Below are 6800 nucleotides of genomic sequence, written 5' to 3'. Positions count from 1 at the left end.
TTTTAGCAATGAGACTTGGCAAGTTATTACCAAGACAATACACCATGATCAGATTGGATTTATACAAGATTGGCAAGGATGGTTCAAAAATTGGAAAACATTCAACATAAATTAACATATAAATATTAAAAGTAACAGAAAACATGTGATTATCTCAATAGATGTTGACCTAGATGCTGAATAAGCCTTTGATAAAATACAGAGATGCTGAAAAAGCCTTTGATAAAATACAGCATCCTTTCCTATTAAAAGCATGAGAAAATTTAGAGATAAGTGGAGGTTTCCTTTAAATAATAAAAAAAGTATGTATCTAAAACTATCAAGAAATATTATGTTTAATGGGAATAAATTCATAGCTTTTACAATAAATTCAGGGGTGAAACAAGAATGCAAATACTATTACTATTACATTACTATTCAATATAGTATTAGAAATGCTAGCAGTAGCAATAAGTGAAGAAAAAGAAATTGAAGGAATCAGAACTGGCAATGAGGAAGCAAACAATTTGCAGATTATATGATGGTATACCTAGAGAACACAAGAAAATCATCTAAAAATTCCTTGAATCAATTAAAAATTCAGTACAGTAGCAGGATATAAAATAAGCCCACATAAATCATTAGCATTTCATATATGAACAATAAAGCCCAAGAAGAGATAGAAAGAGAAATTCCATTTAAAATAATTGTAGACAACATTAAATACTGGGGAGTCTGCCTCCCAAGACAAACCCAGAAACTGTATTAACAAAATTATAAAGCTCTCCTCATGCAAATAAAGTAAGGTCTAAATCATTGGTAAAATGTCAAATGCACATGGATAGGTTGAGCTAATATAATAAAAATGACAATTCTGCCCAAATTAAATTACTCATTATTTGCCACATGAATCAACTTACCAACTAACTACCTTACCTAGCAAGAAAAAAATAGTTAACTACATTCATCTGAAGCAACAAAAGGGCAAGAATAGCAAGGGAACAGATGATAAAAATGTAAAGGAAGGTGGCCTAGCTCTACCAAGTCTAAAATTATACTGTAAAGCAGCTGTCATCAAAACTGTCTGTTACAGATTAAGAAATAGAGTAATTTATCATTGTATTAGAATACATTCATAAGAAACTTCAGTTAATGAATAAAGGAATCTACTATGTGACAAACTCAAAGACATCAGCCTCTGGGATAAGAACTCACTATATGCAGGGGCCCAGCCTCTGCGGGGTCCTTGGAACCTGACAGGAGAGATAGAGTTGGCAAAATGAGTTGAGTCATCACAGGGGTTAAAAGCAGGAGCAGCTTGACTGACTGGCTGCTCGGATTTATTTTTACAGTCTCAGAATCATGTATGCATCAAGCAAGCAAGCCAAAGTTATTTCCTTGTTTACAAAAGTTTACAATTTTCATTATCAATCATATAATTCATGCAGTTACAAATTTCATTATTAATCATGTAGTCAATTTTCTTGTCCCTGATCAGACCATGATGGCCTCAACCTGTTACCTAGTTTATTACTACAATTGTATAAATCTTATATCATTTAAAGTTATTAATTAAGCAATTCATTTAATGGAAAGTTTTTTATATTTTCTGTGTAAGTAATGTTCTTCAACACACTCCCTTAAAAATCTATAGTGAGGGTCGTTATGCTGTCCACCCATCCATTAACTCTTACAATAACCAATTTTCCTTTCATCCCTTGTTGGTAGAAACCACAGTTTCTGTGACTTTTTTTATTCTTTCCCACGAACCTAAAGCTTTTAGAGTTCACATATCGGTCACCTATAAAAACTATTTTTTCACCATCCTTTTCACGTATTCCTGCATGTGGTAAGGGGGGCAAAACTGTTAATTTCCCTGTAATTCTATCTAAACCACCTTGTATCTGCTTTCCCTGTATATATTTTGACATTTTCTTGGAATTCCCAGTGTTGGGTTTCCCAGAGATTTCATAATATTGAAGTCTTTTGTATGCCTCAGGGAGAGGCAGTCCTGTTAAATTTGGACAGAATTTACAATCTGTTTTATTCAGGAAATTTCTCTGGAATCCTTCCTTTATAGTCATTGCACTATTAGGATGAGTAAGTATTGCAATCAATAATAGGCCTATAAATATTGGTATGCCTGGAATCCCTATATATATTCAAGGAGGAAATGTTGTTCCATCAGGCTGTGTGACTATCTTGTCTTCTTGCTGCGACTGTGTCAAGCAGCTTAGAGACCCTGTCTCACAAAAACTATATGACAAAAATTGTCGGGAAAACTGGAAACTAGTATGGCAAAAACTAGGCATAGATCCACATCTCACACCCTATAAAAAATAAGGTCAAAATTGATACAGAATTTAGACATTAAGAACAATAATGTGGAAAAATTAATGGACCAAAATATACTCTATCTCATCAATAAAAAAGGATAACTTTATGACCAAACAAAATTTAGAGCATATTTTAAACTGCGAAATGAATGATTTAATTATATTAAATTAAAAAGTTTTTGCACTAATAAAATCAATGCTTCCAAAATTAGAGGGAAACCAGAAAGCTGGGAACCAATCTTCACCAGTAAGTCAGTAAGTCATCTGATAAAAGTCTCATTTCTAATATATATATATATATATATACACATATATATATATATATATATGTGTATATATATATATATATATATATATATAATTGTAACAAATTTATAAGGCCATAAGTTATTCTTCAATTGATAAATGGTCAAATGATATGAACAGACAGTTTTCAAATGAAAAAATTAAAACTATACATAATCATATTAAAAATGCTCCATACTAGTGATTTGAAAAATGCAAGTTAAAACAACAGTGAGGTATCAACTTGCACCTGTTAGATTAACCCAGATGAGAAAAAAGTGAAGAGGTCACTGTTGGAGAGGTTTGGGAGAATTGGGACATTGATGAATTGGTGGAGTTGTGAATGGATCCATCCTTTCTGGAGAGCAATATGGATCTATGCCCAAAGAACAATAAAATTGTTCATACCCTTTGGCCCAGCAATTCTAATCCTAGGTCTATATACAGAAGAAATTATAAAAAAGGGAAAAGTCCTAAATGTTTCATAATAGTCATAGCAGATCTATTTTAGTGGCAGAGAATTGGAAATTGAGGGGATGCCCATCAGTTAAGGAATGGCTAAGCATATTATGGTACAAAAATAATATGTAACATTATTGTTCTAGAAGATAATATAAATGGCCAGACTATAGAGAAGCATGGCATGACTTATGGGACCTAATGCTGAGCGAAAGGAGTAAAGCCAGGAGAACTATATATAAAACTGACAACCTTGATGGAAACAGCAGCTCTTGACAGTCCAGAGAGCTAGGACAACTGTATTTGACTGGTTATGGATTATATTATCGGCATCCATAGGAAGAAAATCAAAAGAAAACAAAAAAAAAAGACAAGAAAAACAAAACAACCCTTCCAAATCTGAGGAAATCTTTATAAAAATTATATCTTGTGTTTCTCTTTACTTTGATCCTAATTCCTCGTGCCAGAAATTACTAAATTGTAAATATTTTAACAAAATATGTATCTAAAATACTAGCCTGACTGTTCCCTCCTGAGGGAAGTGTTGTATGAAAAGAGGGTGGAAGGAATTTTTACAACTTGGAAATTTGCATGCACAAATGGATTGAATAACTAACTAACTAAATTTAATAAAAAGACGGATGCATATAATCGAGTGAATTAAAAAAAACAGAATCCTACAATATGCTGCTTGAAAAAAATACATTTCAAACAGATACACACAGAGTAAAGGTAAAAGACTGGAGGAAAATATATTATGCTTCTGCTTAAGTGAATAAAATAAAGAGCAATCATCTCAGAAAAAATAAGTACAATAAAAGATCTCATTAAAAGATATAAGGAAGGAAGCTACGTCCTCCTAAAATGTACCATAGACAATGAATTCATTTCAAAACTAAATTTGTATGCACCAAGTTGTATAGTATCCAAATTCTTAGTGGAGATGCTCAATGAATTACATGAAGGCATAGATAAGAAAATTCTATTGGTGGTGAAACTCAAACTCCCTCTTGCAGAATTAGATTAACTATAAATTAAACATGAAGGAGGGTAAGGAGGAGAATGGAATGTTAGAAAACTAAGATATGATAGAACTGGAGAAAACTGAAAGGGGACAGAAGGGAATGTACCTTTTTTTCCTACAATACATGACACCTACACACAAAGTGACTATGTACTAGGCAATAAACACACCAAATGCACAAAGGCCAAAATATTGGACAAAACCTTCACAAATCTTGCATGATTCAATAAAAATCATGTGCAATAAAGGTCCATGGAGGGATAAATTTAAAACCAATAGGAAACTTAAAAACCTGATTTTAAAGAATGAGTGGATAGCACTTCCAGGGTGTAGCTGAGATGGCAGCATGAAGCTAGCTTGGTGCTGAAACTTTTCACTACACAAAATGAAATAAAACTTCTGCCTAGACAATAAAGTTCCAAATTCTACCAATAATAAAAGGTAAGGACCAAAGAAGTTTTCAATAGAAGACATCATGGAAGATCTTCAGTTAAAACCCATTTCTTCATGGGGGAAGGGGAAGAAAAGCCCTGCAAGGCAGGAGAACAGCAAAGTGAGTGGGAAAATATTAGCCACATGGCAGTCCTGGTCCCAAAGCTAAACAAAAACATCGGTCACAAAAGCTAAATAACAATCAGCAAATAGGGTCCCAACCCCCCAAAAGTCTGAAACCTGGGAGCACTGAATCAAGAGACAGTTAAGTGTTAGGAACAAACCACTACATAGGCACAACCTGTATATAAAGTAGGAAATAAATCTCTGCAAAGGCAAGGTGTAGACTGTATAGGCAACATCTTGGTTAATGATAACTCAAGGATTAGATCCCAGCCCAAGTATAAAACCTTAGGTCTACACTCCCTATACCCCAGGATGAGAACTCAGACATTTCAAGTTGAGCAAAAAAGCTAAAAGTGTGCTAAATATAGAAAGTTACTTTGTAGATAATGATGATAACAGTGCCACCATAAGAGAAGAAGTCAGTGAAAAATTGCCCACAAGGAAAGTCTCAAAACAATCTATGAATTGGACTCAAATTTGAAAGCTCAAAGAAGAACATACAAATGAATTTAAAAAACAAAAAAAGAAAGACAAAAGAAAAATGGAAAAACAAAAGGAGTGCCATTCAGGAAACTTACAAGAATTCTTACCAAAGAAATCAACTCCTTTAAAAGTATAAATAACCAAATGGAAAAAAAAAATGTAACTGTTCAAAAACATAAAATCAACCCACTGAAAATCGAATGCAACTCAGCAAAGAGTAAAATTAACCAACCAGAAAAGTAAACAGAAAAGCAAAGTGAAGAAAGTAAAACCATAACAATAAGAATTGAACAAAATCTGCTAGACTACAAGATTCCATCAAACGAAATAGAAGGGTTGTCAAGAATATTATGTACATTTTAGGACAAACAAATGACCTGGAAAATAGATCCTGGAGAGATAATTTAGAAATTATTGAAGTACTAGAAAAATTAGATCAAAAAAAGAACCTGGAAAACACCTTGAAGGAAATTTTCGGAGAAAACTCTCCAAATCTGCTAGAAGAAAACAAAATAGTCATTGAAAGAATGCACAGAAATCCTCCAAAAAAGACCCCAGGATAAAAACTCCAGATATTATAATAACGAAATACCAGAAGTCCAGATAAAGGACAAAAAAAGGATGTAATCAGCAAAGAAGACTAATTTAAATATAAAGGAAAAACAATCATATTTACACTGGATTTGTCAGTTTCAACATTAAAGGACCAGCAGACCTGGAATAACCTATGTTGGAGGGCAAAGAACCTTGGATTACCACCAAGAATTTACTACCCTGCAAAATCCTTTCAGGGGAAAAGATGAATGTTCAATGAAATAGAGAACTTGTAAAATTTCCTGTTACAAAGATAAGAAGTGACCAGAGAATTCAGTCTACAAATATAAGACTCAAGAGATGCATAAAAAGGTAAATCAAAGGCAGAAGAAAAAAACAACACAAACCAAATGTTAGTCAAGAATGTCAAATTGAATACAACCCTATAAGGAAAGATATAATTCTTGTAACTCTTGAAAATTGTATTTCTCTTAGTCTACTTAAAAAGTTGAAAATAATTGTAGAGATTAGATTTAGAGGGTATGGGTATGGTTGGTTCTTGTCTTCCCATTGAAGAGATCAAGATGACATCACTCTCCTTGAGACAAAAAAATCAGATGAAAAGCAGATTTGTTTGCTATAAATTTATGAGATTCAGTTTCCTTTGACCTACTTCAATCTTGTTATGTTTACAAAGTTTAGCACTTTCTCTCATGAGGGCATCCTTGATTGGGTGTTCCAGAGTAAGTGTTTCCCATAATTTTCAATCAGTTGTAAAATTCTTAAGAGAGATCTTCAGTGTCACAATACTTATAACACTTAGAGACTCTACACCTACTTAAAGCAGAAGTGACTTTAGGGGCAGAAGCTGAGAACCTACTTAGAAGACTTGGACTTAATCCATACTTCTGTTTACAAGTGTTTAAGTGCCCTAGGTGTGGTACTAAAAAGGAGGGTTACAGGAGAGAGTATCCTCAGGTAGGTAAAAATGGTTCATTAAATGGTTTGGCTTTGAAGATACTTGGGCTCATGAGGACTGTGTGTCCTACCTAGGAGGGTACATGAAAAAGAGATAAGGTAAAAAATGATTGTAATTTGGAATAATTCATGACTGTTGAGATGTATATTTCTAAATAAATAGA

The sequence above is a fragment of the Macrotis lagotis genome, chromosome 6, assembly GCF_037893015.1.
Source record: "Macrotis lagotis isolate mMagLag1 chromosome 6, bilby.v1.9.chrom.fasta, whole genome shotgun sequence".
NCBI classification, from domain to species: domain Eukaryota; kingdom Metazoa; phylum Chordata; class Mammalia; order Peramelemorphia; family Peramelidae; genus Macrotis; species Macrotis lagotis.
The sequence above is the reverse complement of the archived record's forward strand: the minus strand, read 5'-3'. Positions refer to the sequence as shown.